This window comes from Hyla sarda, chromosome 4, assembly GCF_029499605.1.
Source record: "Hyla sarda isolate aHylSar1 chromosome 4, aHylSar1.hap1, whole genome shotgun sequence".
Classification (NCBI taxonomy): domain Eukaryota; kingdom Metazoa; phylum Chordata; class Amphibia; order Anura; family Hylidae; genus Hyla; species Hyla sarda.
The window spans coordinates 44,061,188-44,076,107 of NC_079192.1; the positions used below are offsets into that span (position 1 = coordinate 44,061,188).

General features: G+C 41.4%; 18 non-coding genes across 18 annotated transcripts; 7 read left to right on the plus strand and 11 right to left on the minus strand.

Moving 5' to 3' along the window:
- Positions 1-915: 915 nt before the first annotated feature.
- Positions 916-987, minus strand: TRNAE-UUC (transfer RNA glutamic acid (anticodon UUC)). Its single transcript has one exon. It is a non-coding gene; the product is annotated as a tRNA-Glu (tRNA).
- A 114-nt stretch (positions 988-1,101) lies between these two features.
- Positions 1,102-1,174, plus strand: TRNAM-CAU (transfer RNA methionine (anticodon CAU)). The gene has a single exon. It is a non-coding gene; the product is annotated as a tRNA-Met (tRNA).
- Positions 1,175-2,094: 920 nt separating this feature from the next.
- On the minus strand, positions 2,095-2,166 carry TRNAE-UUC (transfer RNA glutamic acid (anticodon UUC)). Its single transcript has one exon. It is a non-coding gene; the product is annotated as a tRNA-Glu (tRNA).
- A 965-nt stretch (positions 2,167-3,131) lies between these two features.
- Positions 3,132-3,203, minus strand: TRNAE-UUC (transfer RNA glutamic acid (anticodon UUC)). The gene has a single exon. It is a non-coding gene; the product is annotated as a tRNA-Glu (tRNA).
- A 113-nt stretch (positions 3,204-3,316) lies between these two features.
- On the plus strand, positions 3,317-3,389 carry TRNAM-CAU (transfer RNA methionine (anticodon CAU)). The gene has a single exon. It is a non-coding gene; the product is annotated as a tRNA-Met (tRNA).
- A 2,261-nt stretch (positions 3,390-5,650) lies between these two features.
- Positions 5,651-5,722, minus strand: TRNAE-UUC (transfer RNA glutamic acid (anticodon UUC)). Its single transcript has one exon. It is a non-coding gene; the product is annotated as a tRNA-Glu (tRNA).
- A 1,108-nt stretch (positions 5,723-6,830) lies between these two features.
- Positions 6,831-6,902, minus strand: TRNAE-UUC (transfer RNA glutamic acid (anticodon UUC)). Its single transcript has one exon. It is a non-coding gene; the product is annotated as a tRNA-Glu (tRNA).
- Positions 6,903-7,868: 966 nt separating this feature from the next.
- Positions 7,869-7,940, minus strand: TRNAE-UUC (transfer RNA glutamic acid (anticodon UUC)). Its single transcript has one exon. It is a non-coding gene; the product is annotated as a tRNA-Glu (tRNA).
- Positions 7,941-8,053: 113 nt separating this feature from the next.
- Positions 8,054-8,126, plus strand: TRNAM-CAU (transfer RNA methionine (anticodon CAU)). Its single transcript has one exon. It is a non-coding gene; the product is annotated as a tRNA-Met (tRNA).
- A 921-nt stretch (positions 8,127-9,047) lies between these two features.
- TRNAE-UUC (transfer RNA glutamic acid (anticodon UUC)) lies at positions 9,048-9,119 on the minus strand. The gene has a single exon. It is a non-coding gene; the product is annotated as a tRNA-Glu (tRNA).
- Positions 9,120-10,226: 1,107 nt separating this feature from the next.
- Positions 10,227-10,298, minus strand: TRNAE-UUC (transfer RNA glutamic acid (anticodon UUC)). Its single transcript has one exon. It is a non-coding gene; the product is annotated as a tRNA-Glu (tRNA).
- A 114-nt stretch (positions 10,299-10,412) lies between these two features.
- TRNAM-CAU (transfer RNA methionine (anticodon CAU)) lies at positions 10,413-10,485 on the plus strand. The gene has a single exon. It is a non-coding gene; the product is annotated as a tRNA-Met (tRNA).
- A 921-nt stretch (positions 10,486-11,406) lies between these two features.
- Positions 11,407-11,478, minus strand: TRNAE-UUC (transfer RNA glutamic acid (anticodon UUC)). Its single transcript has one exon. It is a non-coding gene; the product is annotated as a tRNA-Glu (tRNA).
- A 113-nt stretch (positions 11,479-11,591) lies between these two features.
- On the plus strand, positions 11,592-11,664 carry TRNAM-CAU (transfer RNA methionine (anticodon CAU)). Its single transcript has one exon. It is a non-coding gene; the product is annotated as a tRNA-Met (tRNA).
- A 921-nt stretch (positions 11,665-12,585) lies between these two features.
- TRNAE-UUC (transfer RNA glutamic acid (anticodon UUC)) lies at positions 12,586-12,657 on the minus strand. The gene has a single exon. It is a non-coding gene; the product is annotated as a tRNA-Glu (tRNA).
- A 113-nt stretch (positions 12,658-12,770) lies between these two features.
- TRNAM-CAU (transfer RNA methionine (anticodon CAU)) lies at positions 12,771-12,843 on the plus strand. The gene has a single exon. It is a non-coding gene; the product is annotated as a tRNA-Met (tRNA).
- A 921-nt stretch (positions 12,844-13,764) lies between these two features.
- On the minus strand, positions 13,765-13,836 carry TRNAE-UUC (transfer RNA glutamic acid (anticodon UUC)). Its single transcript has one exon. It is a non-coding gene; the product is annotated as a tRNA-Glu (tRNA).
- Positions 13,837-13,949: 113 nt separating this feature from the next.
- On the plus strand, positions 13,950-14,022 carry TRNAM-CAU (transfer RNA methionine (anticodon CAU)). The gene has a single exon. It is a non-coding gene; the product is annotated as a tRNA-Met (tRNA).
- Positions 14,023-14,920: the final 898 nt, after the last annotated feature.

Here is a 14,920-nt window from a genome sequence, read left to right on the forward strand (position 1 = left end):
CTTGGCTTTAGCCATGAGGTTTTGTTGATTTCCTTAAGAGATGGGCATGAGTTTAGCTTAGAAGGCAATTGGACCAAATGAATGGCTTAAAGCTGTGGGGTAATGATTTTCTTTTTTCATCCACAAAGAACAACTCCAACTCCAGCTGCTTAACTCTGCAGTGATCTGGTCGGCCTAAGAATTTAATAATCTGAAAACTGTGAGTTTGATTCCCACACCGGGCAATTTTTCCATCTTTTGCCATGAGGTTTGGTTGACTTCTTGTCTTTAGCCATGAGAGACAAAACTGGGCAATTTTCTTGTCTTTAGCCATGAGGTTTTGTTGATTTCCTTAAGAGATGGGCATGAGTTTAGCTTAGAAGGTAATTTTTCCATCTTTTGCCATGAGGTTTGGTTGACTTCTTGTCTTTAGCCATGAGAGACAAAACTGGGCAATTTTTTTGTCTTTAGCCATGAGGTTTTGCTGAATTCCTTAAGAGATGGGCATGAGTTTAGCTTAGAAGGCAAGTGGACCAAATGAATGGCTTAAAGCTGTGGGGTAATGATTTTCTTTTTCCATCCACAAAGTACAACTCCAACTCCAGCTGCTTAACTCTGCAGTGATCTGGTCGGCCTATGAATTTAATAATCTGAAAACTGTGAGTTTAATCCTCACACCAGGCAATTTTTCCATTTTTTACCATGAGGTTTGGTTGACTTCCTTAGCATCATAGAGTTAGAAAGTGGAGATGGGGATGAGTTTAGCTTTGAAGCCAAGTGGGATCTTGAGAAAATGGATATAATAAATGGCTAACAACAGATGTGTTCCGATTTCTTTCTTTTCACCCACAAAGACCAACTACAACTCCATCCGCTTCACTTTCCAATGACCTCACCCTCCTTTGAACTTTTCTGCAAGTTTATAAAAAAAACACATTCCGATACCGGGAGTCGAACCCGGGCCGCCTGGGTGAAAACCAGGAATCCTAACCGCTAGACCATATGGGACCTGCTTCTGCCACAGTTTTTTTGTATGAGGAAAAAAAAAAGTAAAAAAGTGATCTAAAATTTGTATTCTTTTGAATTATCCGCTTGGCACTGGATCAAACCACCATGCCACTTGCCTCGTTAGCGCAGTAGGTAGCGTGTCAGTCTCATAATCTGAAGGTCGTGAGTTCGATCCTCACACGGGGCAATTTTTCTTGGCTTTAGCCATGAGGTTTTGTTGATTTCTTTAAGAGATGGGCATGAGTTTAGCTTAGAAGGCAAGTGGACCAAATGAATGGCTTAAAGCTGTGGGGTAATGATTTTCTTTTTTCATCCACAAAGAACAACTCCAACTCCAGCTGCTTAACTCTGCAGTGATCTGGTCGGCCTATGAATTTAATAATCTGAAAACTGTGAGTTTGATTCCCACACCGGGCAATTTTTCCATCTTTTGCCATGAGGTTTGGTTGACTTCTTGTCTTTAGCCATGAGAGACAAAACTGGGCAATTTTCTTGTCTTTAGCCATGAGGTTTTGTTGATTTCCTTAAGAGATGGGCATGAGTTTAGCTTAGAAGGTAATTTTTCCATCTTTTGCCCTGGGGTTTGGTTGACTTCTTGTCTTTAGCCATGAGAGACAAAACTGGGCAATTTTCTTGTCTTTAGCCATGAGGTTTTGCTGAATTCCTTAAGAGATGGGCATGAGTTTAGCTTAGAAGGCAAGTGAACCAAATGAATGGCTTAAAGCTGTGGGGTAATGATTTTCTTTTTCCATCCACAAAGTACAACTCCAACTCCAGCTGCTTAACTCTGCAGTGATCTGGTCGGCCTATGAATTTAATAATCTGAAAACTGTGAGTTTAATCCTCACACCAGGCAATTTTTCCATCTTTTGCCATGAGGTTTGGTTGCCTTCTTTAGCATCATAGAGTTAGAAAGTGGAGATGGGGATGAGTTTAGCTTTGAAGCCAAGTGGGATCTTGAGAAAATGGATATAATAAATGGCTAACAACAGATGTGTTCCGATTTCTTTCTTTTCACCCACAAAGACCAACTAGAACGCCGTCCGCTTCACTTTCAAATGACCTCACCCTCCTTTGAACTTGCCTGCAAGTTTATAAAAAAACACATTCCCATACCGGGAGTCGAACCCGGGCCGCCTGGGTGAAAACCAGGAATCCTAACCGCTAGACCATATGGGACCTGCTTCTGCCACAGTTTTTTTGTATGAGGAAAAAAAAAGTAAAAAAGTGATCTAAAATTTGTATTCTTTTGAATTATCAGCTTGGCACTGGATCATTCCACCATGCCACTTGCCTCGTTAGCGCAGTAGGTAGCGCGGCAGTTCATAATCTGAAGGTCGTGAGTTCGATCCTCACACAGGGCAATTTTTCTTGGCTTTAGCCATGAGGTTTTGTTGATTTCCTTAAGAGATGGGCATGAGTTTAGCTTAGAAGGCAAGTGGACCAAATGAATGGCTTAAAGCTGTCGGGTAAGGATTTTCTTTTTTCATCCACAAAGAACAACTCCAACTCTAGCTGCTTAACTCTGCAGTGATCTGGTCGACCTATGAATTTAATAATCTGAAAACTGTGAGTTTGATCCTCACTTTGGGCAATTTTTCCATCTTTTGCCATGAGGTTTGGTTGACTTCTTGTCTTTAGCCATGAGAGACACAACTGGGCAATTTTCTTGTCTTTAGCCATGAGGTTTTGCTGAATTCCTTAAGAGATGGGCATGAGTTTAGCTTAGAAGGCAAGTGGACCAAATGAATGGCTTAAAGCTGTGGGGTAATGATTTTCTTTTTCCATCCACAAAGTACAACTCCAACTCCAGCTGCTTAACTCTGCAGTGATCTGGTCGGCCTATGAATTTAATAATCTGAAAACTGTGAGTTTAATCCTCACACCAGGCAATTTTTCCATCGTTTGCCATGAGGTTTGGTTGACTTCCTTAGCATCATAGAGTTAGAAAGTGGAGATGGGGATGAGTTTAGCTTTGAAGCCAAGTGGGATCTTGAGAAAATGGATATAATAAATGGCTAACAACAGATGTGTTCCGCTTTCTTTCTTTTCACCCACAAAGACCAACTAGAACTCCGTCCGCTTCACTTTCAAATGACCTCACCCTCCTTTGAACTTGCCTGCAAGTTTATAAAAAAAACACATTCCCATACCGGGAGTCGAACCCGGGCCGCCTGGGTGAAAACAAGGAATCCTAACCGCTAGACCATATGGGACCTGCTTCTGCCACAGTTTTTTTGTATGAGGAAAAAAAAAGTAAAAAAGTGATCTAAAATTTGTATTCTTTTGAATTATCAGCTTGGCACTGGATCATACCACCATGCCACTTGCCTCGTTAGCGCAGTAGGTTGCGCGTCAGTCTCATAATCTGAAGGTCGTGAGTTCAATCCTCACACGGGGCTATTTTTCTTGGCTTTAGCCATGAGGTTTTGTTGATTTCCTTAAGAGATGGGCATGAGTTTAGCTTAGAAGGCAAGTGGACCAAATGAATGGCTTAAAACTGTGGGGTAATGATTTTCTTTTTTCATCCACAAAGAACAACTCCAACTCCAGCTGCTTAACTCTGCAGTGATCTGGTCGGCCTATGAATTTAATAATCTGAAAACTGTGAGTTTGATTCCCACACCGGGCAATTTTTCCATCTTTTGCCATGAGGTTTGGTTGACTTCTTGTCTTTAGCCATGAGAGACACAACTGGGCAATTTTCTTGTCTTTAGCCATGAGGTTTTGCTGAATTCCTTAAGAGATGGGCATGAGTTTAGCTTAGAAGGCAAGTGGACCAAATGAATGGCTTAAAACTGTGGGGTAATGATTTTCTTTTTTCATCCACAAAGAACAACTCCAACTCCAGCTGCTTAACTCTGCAGTGATCTGGTCGGCCTATGAATTTAATAATCTGAAAACTGTGAGTTTGATTCCCACACCGGGCAATTTTTCCATCTTTTGCCATGAGGTTTGGTTGACTTCTTGTCTTTAGCCATGAGAGACAAAACTGGGCAATTTTCTTGTCTTTAGCCATGAGGTTTTGTTGATTTCCTTAAGAGATGGGCATGAGTTTAGCTTAGAAGGTAATTTTTCCATCTTTTGCCATGAGGTTTGGTTGACTTCTTGTCTTTAGCCATGAGAGACAAAACTGGGCAATTTTCTTGTCTTTAGCCATGAGGTTTTGCTGAATTCCTTAAGAGATGGGCATGAGTTTAGCTTAGAAGGCAAGTGGACCAAATGAATGGCTTAAAGCTGTGGGGTAATGATTTTCTTTTTCCATCCACAAAGTACAACTCCAACTCCAGCTGCTTAACTCTGCAGTGATCTGGTCGGCCTATGAATTTAATAATCTGAAAACTGTGAGTTTAATCCTCACACCAGGCAATTTTTCCATCTTTTGCCATGAGGTTTGGTTGACTTGCTTAGCATCATAGAGTTAGAAAGTGGAGATGGGGATGAGTTTAGCTTTGAAGCCAAGTGGGATCTTGAGAAAATGGATATAATAAATGGCTAACAACAGATGTGTTCCGATTTCTTTCTTTTCACCCACAAAGACCAACTACAACTCCATCCACTTCACTTTCCAATGACCTCACCCTCCTTTGAACTTGCCTGCAAGTTTATAAAAAAAACACATTCCGATACCGGGAGTCGAACCCTGGCCGCCTGGGTGAAAACCAGGAATCCTAACCGCTAGACCATATGGGACCTACTTCTTCCACTTCCAAGGTTGTGAGTTCGATCCTCACAGGGGACAATTTTTCTTGGCTTTAGCCATGAGGTTTTGTTGATTTCCTTAAGAGATGGGCATGAGTTTAGCTTAGAAGGCAAGTGAACCAAATGAATGGCTTAAAGCTGTGGGGTAAGGATTTTCTTTTTTCATCCACAAAGAACAACTCCAACTCCAGCTGCTTAACTCTGCAGTGATCTGGTCGGCCTATGAATTTAATAATCTGAAAACTGTGAGTTTGATCCTCACTTTGGGCAATTTTTCCATCTTTTGCCATGAGGTTTGGTTGACTTCTTGTCTTTAGCCATGAGAGACAAAACTGGGCAATTTTCTGGTCTTTAGCCATGAGGTTTTGTTGATTTCCTTAAGAGATGGGCATGAGTTTAGCTTAGAAGGTAATTTTTCCATCTTTTGCCATGAGGTTTGGTTGACTTCTTGTCTTTAGCCATGAGAGACATAACTGGGCAATTTTCTTGTCTTTAGCCATGAGGTTTTGCTGAATTCCTTAAGAGATGGGCATGAGTTTAGCTTAGAAGGCAAGTGGACCAAATGAATGGCTTAAAGCTGTGGGGTAATGATTTTCTTTTTCCATCCACAAAGTACAACTCCAACTCCAGCTGCTTAACTCTGCAGTGATCTGGTCGGCCTATGAATTTAATAATCTGAAAACTGTGAGTTTAATCCTCACACCAGGCAATTTTTCCATCTTTTGCCATGAGGTTTGGTTGCCTTCTTTAGCATCATAGAGTTAGAAAGTGGAGATGGGGATGAGTTTAGCTTTGAAGCCAAGTGGGATCTTGAGAAAATGGATATAATAAATGGCTAACAACAGATGTGTTCCGATTTCTTTCTTTTCACCCACAAAGACCAACTAGAACTCCGTCCGCTTCACTTTCAAATGACCTCACCCTCCTTTGAACTTGCCTGCAAGTTTATAAAAAAAACACATTCCCATACCGGGAGTCGAACCCGGGCCGCCTGGTTGAAAACCAGGAATCCTAACCACTAGACGATATGGGACCTGCTTCTGCCACATTTTTTTTGTATGAGGAAAAAAAAAAGTAAAAAAGTGATCTAAAATTTGTATTCTTTTGAATTATCCGCTTGGCACTGGATCATATCACCATGCCACTTGCCTCGTTAGTGCAGTAGGTAGCGCGTCAGTTTCATAATCTGATGGTTGTGAGTTCGATCCTCACAGGGGGCAATTTTTCTTGGCTTTAGCCATGAGGTTTTGTTGATTTCCTTAAGAGATGGGCATGAGTTTAGCTTAGAAGGCAAGTGGACCAAATGAATGGCTTAAAGCTGTGGGGTAAGGATTTTCTTTTTTCATCCACAAAGAACAACTCCAACTCCAGCTGCTTAACTCTGCAGTGATCTGGTCAGCCTATGAATATAATAATCTGAAAACTGTGAGTTTGATCCTCACTTTGGGCAATTTTTCCATCTTTTGCCATGAGGTTTGGTTGACTTCTTGTCTTTAGCCATGAGAGACAAAACTGGGCAATTTTCTGGTCTTTAGCCATGAGGTTTTGTTGATTTCCTTAAGAGATGGGCATGAGTTTAGCTTAGAAGGTAATTTTTCCATCTTTTGCCATGAGGTTTGGTTGACTTCTTGTCTTTAGCCATGAGAGACACAACTGGGCAATTTTCTTGTCTTTAGCCATGAGGTTTTGCTGAATTCCTTAAGAGATGGGCATGAGTTTAGCTTAGAAGGCAAGTGGACCAAATGAATGGCTTAAAGCTGTGGGGTAATGATTTTCTTTTTCCATCCACAAAGTACAACTCCAACTCCAGCTGCTTAACTCTGCAGTGATCTGGTCGGCCTATGAATTTAATAATCTGAAAACTGTGAGTTTAATCCTCACACCAGGCAATTTTTCCATCTTTTGCCATGAGGTTTGGTTGCCTTCTTTAGCATCATAGAGTTAGAAAGTGGAGATGGGGATGAGTTTAGCTTTGAAGCCAAGTGGGATCTTGAGAAAATGGATATAATAAATGGCTAACAACAGATGTGTTCCGATTTCTTTCTTTTCACCCACAAAGACCAACTAGAACGCCGTCCGCTTCACTTTCAAATGACCTCACCCTCCTTTGAACTTGCCTGCAAGTTTATAAAAAAAACACATTCCCATACCGGGAGTCGAACCCGGGCCGCCTGGGTGAAAACCAGGAATCCTAACCGCTAGACCATATGGGACCTGCTTCTGCCACAGTTTTTTTGTATGAGGAAAAAAAAAGTAAAAAAGTGATCTAAAATTTGTATTCTTTTGAATTATCCACTTGGCACTGGATCATACCACCATGCCACTTGCCTCGTTAGCGCAGTAGGTAGCGCTTCAGTCTCTTAATCTGAAGGTCGTGAGTTCGATCCTCACACAGGGCAATTTTTCTTGGCTTTAGCCATGAGGTTTTGTTGATTTCCTTAAGAGATGGGCATGAGTTTAGCTTAGAAGGCAAGTGGACCAAATGAATGGCTTAAAGCTGTCGGGTAAGGATTTTCTTTTTTCATCCACAAAGAACAACTCCAACTCTAGCTGCTTAACTCTGCAGTGATCTGGTCGGCCTATGAATTTAATAATCTGAAAACTGTGAGTTTGATCCTCACTTTGGGCAATTTTTCCATCTTTTGCCATGAGGTTTGGTTGACTTCTTGTCCTTATCCATGAGAGACACAACTGGGCAATTTTCTTGTCTTTAGCCATGAGGTTTTACTGAATTCCTTAAGAGATGGGCATGAGTTTAGCTTAGAAGGCAAGTGGACCAAATGAATGGCTTAAAGCTGTGGGGTAATGATTTTCTTTTTCCATCCACAAAGTACAGCTCCAACTCCAGCTGCTTAACTCTGCAGTGATCTGGTCGGCCAATGAATTTAATAATCTGAAAACTGTGAGTTTAATCCTCACACCAGGCAATTTTTCCATCTTTTGCCATGAGGTTTGGTTGACTTCCTTAGCATCATAGAGTTAGAAAGTGGAGATGGGGATGAGTTAAGCTTTGAAGCCAAGTGGGATCTTGAGAAAATGGATATAATAAATGGCTAACAACAGATGTGTTCCGCTTTCTTTCTTTTCACCCACAAAGACCAACTAGAACTCCGTCCGCTTCACTTTCAAATGACCTCACCCTCCTTTGAACTTGCCTGCAAGTTTATAAAAAAAACACATTCCCATACCGGGAGTCGAACCCGGGCCGCCTGGGTGAAAACCAGGAATCCTAACCGCTAGACCATATGGGACCTGCTTCTGCCACAGTTTTTTTGTATGAGGAAAAAAAAAGTAAAAAAGTGATCTAAAATTTGTATTCTTTTGAATTATCAGCTTGGCACTGGATCATACCACCATGCCACTTGCCTCGTTAGCGCAGTAGGTAGCGCGTCAGTCTCATAATCTGAAGGTCGTGAGTTCAATCCTCACACGGGGCTATTTTTCTTGGCTTTAGCCATGAGGTTTTGTTAATTTCCTTAAGAGATGGGCATGAGTTTAGCTTAGAAGGCAAGTGGACCAAATGAATGGCTTAAAACTGTGGGGTAATGATTTTCTTTTTTCATCCACAAAGAACAACTCCAACTCCAGCTGCTTAACTCTGCAGTGATCTGGTCGGCCTATGAATTTAATAATCTGAAAACTGTGAGTTTGATTCCCACACCGGGCAATTTTTCCATCTTTTGCCATGAGGTTTGGTTGACTTCTTGTCTTTAGCCATGAGAGACAAAACTGGGCAATTTTCTTGTCTTTAGCCATGAGGTTTTGTTGATTTCCTTAAGAGATGGGCATGAGTTTAGCTTAGAAGGTAATTTTTCCATCTTTTGCCATGAGGTTTGGTTGACTTCTTGTCTTTAGCCATGAGAGACAAAACTGGGCAATTTTCTTGTCTTTAGCCATGAGGTTTTGCTGAATTCCTTAAGAGATGGGCATGAGTTTAGCTTAGAAGGCAAGTGGACCAAATGAATGGCTTAAAGCTGTGGGGTAGTGATTTTCTTTTTCCATCCACAAAGTACAACTCCAACTCCAGCTGCTTAACTCTGCAGTGATCTGGTCGGCCTATGAATTTAATAATCTGAAAACTGTGAGTTTAATCCTCACACCAGGCAATTTTTCCATCTTTTGCCATGAGGTTTGGTTGACTTCCTTAGCATCATAGAGTTAGAAAGTGGAGATGGGGATGAGTTTAGCTTTGAAGCCAAGTGGGATCTTGAGAAAATGGATATAATAAATGGCTAACAACAGATGTGTTCCGATTTCTTTCTTTTCACCCACAAAGACCAACTAGAACTCCGTCCGCTTCACTTTCAAATGACCTCACCCTCCTTTGAACTTGCCTGCAAGTTTATAAAAAAAACAGATTCCCATACCGGGAGTCGAACCCGGGCCGCCTGGGTGAAAACCAGGAATCCTAACCGCTAGACCATATGGGACCTGCTTCTGCCACAGTTTTTTTGTATGAGGAAAAAAAAAGTAAAAAAGTGATCTAAAATTTGTATTCTTTTGAATTATCCGCTTAGCACTGGATCAAACCACCATGCCACTTGCCTCGTTAGCGCAGTAGGTAGTGCGTCAGTCTCATAATCTGAAGGTCGTGAGTTCGATCCTCAAACGGGGCAATTTTTCTTGGCTTTAGCCATGAGGTTTTGTTGATTTCCTTAAGAGATGGGCATGAGTTTAGCTTAGAAGGCAAGTGGACCAAATGAATGGCTTAAAGCTGTGGGGTAATGATTTTCTTTTTTCATCCACAAAGAACAACTCCAACTCCAGCTGCTTAACTCTGCAGTGATCTGGTCGGCCTATGAATTTAATAATCTGAAAACTGTGAGTTTGATTCCCACACCGGGCAATTTTTCCATCTTTTGCCATGAGGTTTGGTTGACTTCTTGTCTTTAGCCATGAGAGACAAAACTGGGCAATTTTCTTGTCTTTAGCCATGAGGTTTTGTTGATTTCCTTAAGAGATGGGCATGAGTTTAGCTTAGAAGGTAATTTTTCCATCTTTTGCCATGAGGTTTGGTTGACTTCTTGTCTTTAGCCATGAGAGACAAAACTGGGCAATTTTCTTGTTTTTAGCCATGAGGTTTTGCTGAATTCCTTAAGAGATGGGCATGAGTTTAGCTTAGAAGGCAAGTGGACCAAATGAATGGCTTAAAGCTGTGGGGTAATGATTTTCTTTTTCCATCCACAAAGTACAACTCCAACTTCAGCTGCTTAACTCTGCAGTGATCTGGTCGGCCTATGAATTTAATAATCTGAAAACTGTGAGTTTAATCCTCACACCAGGCAATTTTTCCATCTTTTGCCACGAGGTTTGGTTGACTTCCTTAGCATCATAGAGTTAGAAAGTGGAGATGGGGATGAGTTTAGCTTTGAAGCCAAGTGGGATCTTGAGAAAATGGATATAATAAATGGCTAACAACAGATGTGTTCCGATTTCTTTCTTTTCACCCACAAAGACCAACTAGAACTCCGTCCGCTTCACTTTCAAATGACCTCACCCTCCTTTGAACTTGCCTGCAAGTTTATAAAAAAAACACTTTCCCATACCGGGAGTCGAACTCGGGCCGCCTGGGTGAAAACCAGGAATCCTAACCGCTAGACCATATGGGACCTGCTTCTGCCACAGTTTTTTTGTATGAGGAAAAAAAAAAGTAAAAAAGTGATCTAAAATTTGTATTCTTTTGAATTATCCGCTTGGCACTGGATCATACAACCATGCCACTTGCCTCGTTAGCGCAGTAGGTAGCGCGTCAGTCTCATAATCTGAAGGTCGTGAGTTCGATCCTCACACGGGGCAATTTTTCTTGGCTTTAGCCATTAGGTTTTGTTGATTTCATTAAGAGATGGGCATGAGTTTAGCTTAGAAGGCAAGTGGACCAAATGAATGGCTTAAAGCTGTGGGGTAAGGATTTTCTTTTTTCATCCACAAAGAACAACTCCAACTCCAGCTGCTTAACTCTGCAGTGATCTGGTCGGCCTATGAATTTAATAATCTGAAAACTGTGAGTTTGATTCCCACACCGGGCAATTTTTCCATCTTTTGCCATAAGGTTTGGTTGACTTCTTGTCTTTAGCCATGAGAGACAAAACTGGGCAATTTTCTTGTCTTTAGCCATGAGGTTTTGTTGATTTCCTTAAGAGATGGGCATGAGTTTAGCTTAGAAGGTAATTTTTCCATCTTTTGCCATGAGGTTTGGTTGACTTCTTGTCTTTAGCCATGAGAGACAAAACTGGGCAATTTTCTTGTCTTTAGCCATGAGGTTTTGCTGAATTCCTTAAGAGATGGGCATGAGTTTAGCTTAGAAGGCAAGTGGACCAAATGAATGGCTTAAAGCTGTGGGGTAATGATTTTCTTTTTCCATCCACAAAGTACAACTCCAACTTCAGCTGCTTAACTCTGCAGTGATCTGGTCGGCCTATGAATTTAATAATCTGAAAACTGTGAGTTTAATCCTCACACCAGGCAATTTTTCCATCTTTTGCCATGAGGTTTGGTTGCCTTCTTTAGCATCATAGAGTTAGAAAGTGGAGATGGGGATGAGTTTAGCTTTGAAGCCAAGTAGGATCTTGAGAAAATGGATATAATAAATGGCTAACAACAGATGTGTTCCGATTTCTTTCTTTTCACCCACAAAGACCAACTAGAACGCCGTCCGCTTCACTTTCAAATGACCTCACCCTCCTTTGAACTTGCCTGCAAGTTTATAAAAAAAACACATTCCCATACCGGGAGTCGAACCCGGGCCGCCTGGGTGAAAACCAGGAATCCTAACCGCTAGACCATATGGGACCTGCTTCTGCCACAGTTTTTTTGTATGAGGAAAAAAAAAGTAAAAAAGTGATCTAAAATTTGTATTCTTTTGAATTATCCACTTGGCACTGGATCATACCACCATGCCTCTTGCCTCGTTAGCGCAGTAGGTAGCGCTTCAGTCTCATAATCTGAAGGTCGTGAGTTCGATCCTCACACAGGGCAATTTTTCTTGGCTTTAGCCATGAGGTTTTGTTGATTTCCTTAAGAGATGGGCATGAGTTTAGCTTAGAAGGCAAGTGGACCAAATGAATGGCTTAAAGCTGTGGGGTAAGGATTTTCTTTTTTCATCCACAAAGAACAACTCCAACTCCAGCTGCTTAACTCTGCAGTGATCTGGTCGGCCTATGAATTTAATAATCTGAAAACTGTGAGTTTGATTCCCACACCGGGCAATTTTTCCATCTTTTGCCATGAGGTTTGGTTGACTTCTTGTCTTTAGCCATGAGAGACAAAACTGGGCAATTTTCTTGTCTTTAGCCATGAGGTTTTGTTGATTTCCTTAAGAGATGGGCATGAGTTTAGCTTAGAAGGTAATTTTTCCATCTTTTGCCATGAGGTTTGGTTGACTTCTTGTCTTTAGCCATGAGAGACAAAACTGGGCAATTTTCTTGTCTTTAGCCATGAGGTTTTGCTGAATTCCTTAAGAGATGGGCATGAGTTTAGCTTAGAAGGCAAGTGGACCAAATGAATGGCTTAAAGCTGTGGGGTAATGATTTTCTTTTTCCATCCACAAAGTACAACTCCAACTTCAGCTGCTTAACTCTGCAGTGATCTGGTCGGCCTATGAATTTAATAATCTGAAAACTGTGAGTTTAATCCTCACACCAGGCAATTTTTCCATCTTTTGCCATGAGGTTTGGTTGCCTTCTTTAGCATCATAGAGTTAGAAAGTGGAGATGGGGATGAGTTTAGCTTTGAAGCCAAGTGGGATCTTGAGAAAATGGATATAATAAATGGCTAACAACAGATGTGTTCCGATTTCTTTCTTTTCACCCACAAAGACCAACTAGAACGCCGTCCGCTTCACTTTCAAATGACCTCACCCTCCTTTGAACTTGCCTGCAAGTTTATAAAAAAAACACATTCCCATACCGGGAGTCGAACCCGGGCCGCCTGGGTGAAAACCAGGAATCCTAACCGCTAGACCATATGGGACCTGCTTCTGCCACAGTTTTTTTGTATGAGGAAAAAAAAAGTAAAAAAGTGATCTAAAATTTGTATTCTTTTGAATTATCCACTTGGCACTGGATCATACCACCATGCCACTTGCCTCGTTAGCGCAGTAGGTAGCGCTTCAGTCTCATAATCTGAAGGTCGTGAGTTCGATCCTCACACAGGGCAATTTTTCTTGGCTTTAGCCATGAGGTTTTGTTGATTTCCTTAAGAGATGGGCATGAGTTTAGCTTAGAAGGCAAGTGGACCAAATGAATGGCTTAAAGCTGTGGGGTAAGGATTTTCTTTTTTCATCCACAAAGAACAACTCCAACTCCAGCTGCTTAACTCTGCAGTGATCTGGTCGGCCTATGAATTTAATAATCTGAAAACTGTGAGTTTGATTCCCACACCGGGCAATTTTTCCATCTTTTGCCTTGAGGTTTGGTTGACTTCTTGTCTTTAGCCATGAGAGACAAAACTGGGCAATTTTCTTGTCTTTAGCCATGAGGTTTTGTTGATTTCCTTAAGAGATGGGCATGAGTTTAGCTTAGAAGGTAATTTTTCCATCTTTTGCCATGAGGTTTGGTTGACTTCTTGTCTTTAGCCATGAGAGACAAAACTGGGCAATTTTCTTGTCTTTAGCCATGAGGTTTTGCTGAATTCCTTAAGAGATGGGCATGAGTTTAGCTTAGAAGGCAAGTGGACCAAATGAATGGCTTAAAGCTGTGGGGTAATGATTTTCTTTTTCCATCCACAAAGTACAACTCCAACTTCAGCTGCTTAACTCTGCAGTGATCTGGTCGGCCTATGAATTTAATAATCTGAAAACTGTGAGTTTAATCCTCACACCAGGCAATTTTTCCATCTTTTGCCATGAGGTTTGGTTGACTTCCTTAGCATCATAGAGTTAGAAAGTGGAGATGGGGATGAGTTTAGCTTTGAAGCCAAGTGGGATCTTGAGAAAATGGATATAATAAATGGCTAACAACAGATGTGTTCCGATTTCTTTCTTTTCACCCACAAAGACCAACTAGAACGCCGTCCGCTTCACTTTCAAATGACCTCACCCTCCTTTGAACTTGCCTGCAAGTTTATAAAAAAAACACATTCCCATACCGGGAGTCGAACCCGGGCCGCCTGGGTGAAAACCAGGAATCCTAACCGCTAGACCATAAGGGACCTGCTTCTGCCACAGTTTTTTTGTATGAGGAAAAAAAAAGTAAAAAAGTGATCTAAAATTTGTATTCTTTTGAATTATCCGCTTGGCACTGGATCAAACCACCATGCCACTTGCCTCGTTAGCGCAGTAGGTAGCGCGTCAGTCTCATAATCTGAAGGTCGTGAGTTCGATCCTCACACGGGGCAATTTTTCTTGGCTTTAGCCATGAGGTTTTGTTGATTTCCTTAAGAGATGGGCATGAGTTTAGCTTAGAAGGCAAGTGGACCAAATGAATGGCTTAAAGCTGTGGGGTAAGGATTTTCTTTTTTCATCCACAAAGAACAACTCCAACTCCAGCTGCTTAACTCTGCAGTGATCTGGTCGGCCTATGAATTTAATAATCTGAAAACTGTGAGTTTGATTCCCACACCGGGCAATTTTTCCATCTTTTGCCATGAGGTTTGGTTGACTTCTTGTCTTTAGCCATGAGAGACAAAACTGGGCAATTTTCTTGTCTTTAGCCATGAGGTTTTGTTGATTTCCTTAAGAGATGGGCATGAGTTTAGCTTAGAAGGTAATTTTTCCATCTTTTGCCATGAGGTTTGGTTGACTTCTTGTCTTTAGCCATGAGAGACAAAACTGGGCAATTTTCTTGTCTTTAGCCATGAGGTTTTGCTGAATTCCTTAAGAGATGGGCATGAGTTTAGCTTAGAAGGCAAGTGGACCAAATGAATGGCTTAAAGCTGTGGGGTAATGATTTTCTTTTTCCATCCACAAAGTACAACTCCAACTTCAGCTGCTTAACTCTGCAGTGATCTGGTCGGCCTATGAATTTAATAATCTGAAAACTGTGAGTTTAATCCTCACACCAGGCAATTTTTCCATCTTTTGCCATGAGGTTTGGTTGACTTCCTTAGCATCATAGAGTTAGAAAGTGGAGATGGGGATGAGTTTAGCTTTGAAGCCAAGTGGGATCTTGAGAAAATGGATATAATAAATGGCTAACAACAGATGTGTTCCGATTTCTTTCTTTTCACCCACAAAGACCAACTACAACTCCGTCCGCTTCACTTTCAAATGACCTCACCCTCCTTTGAACTTGCC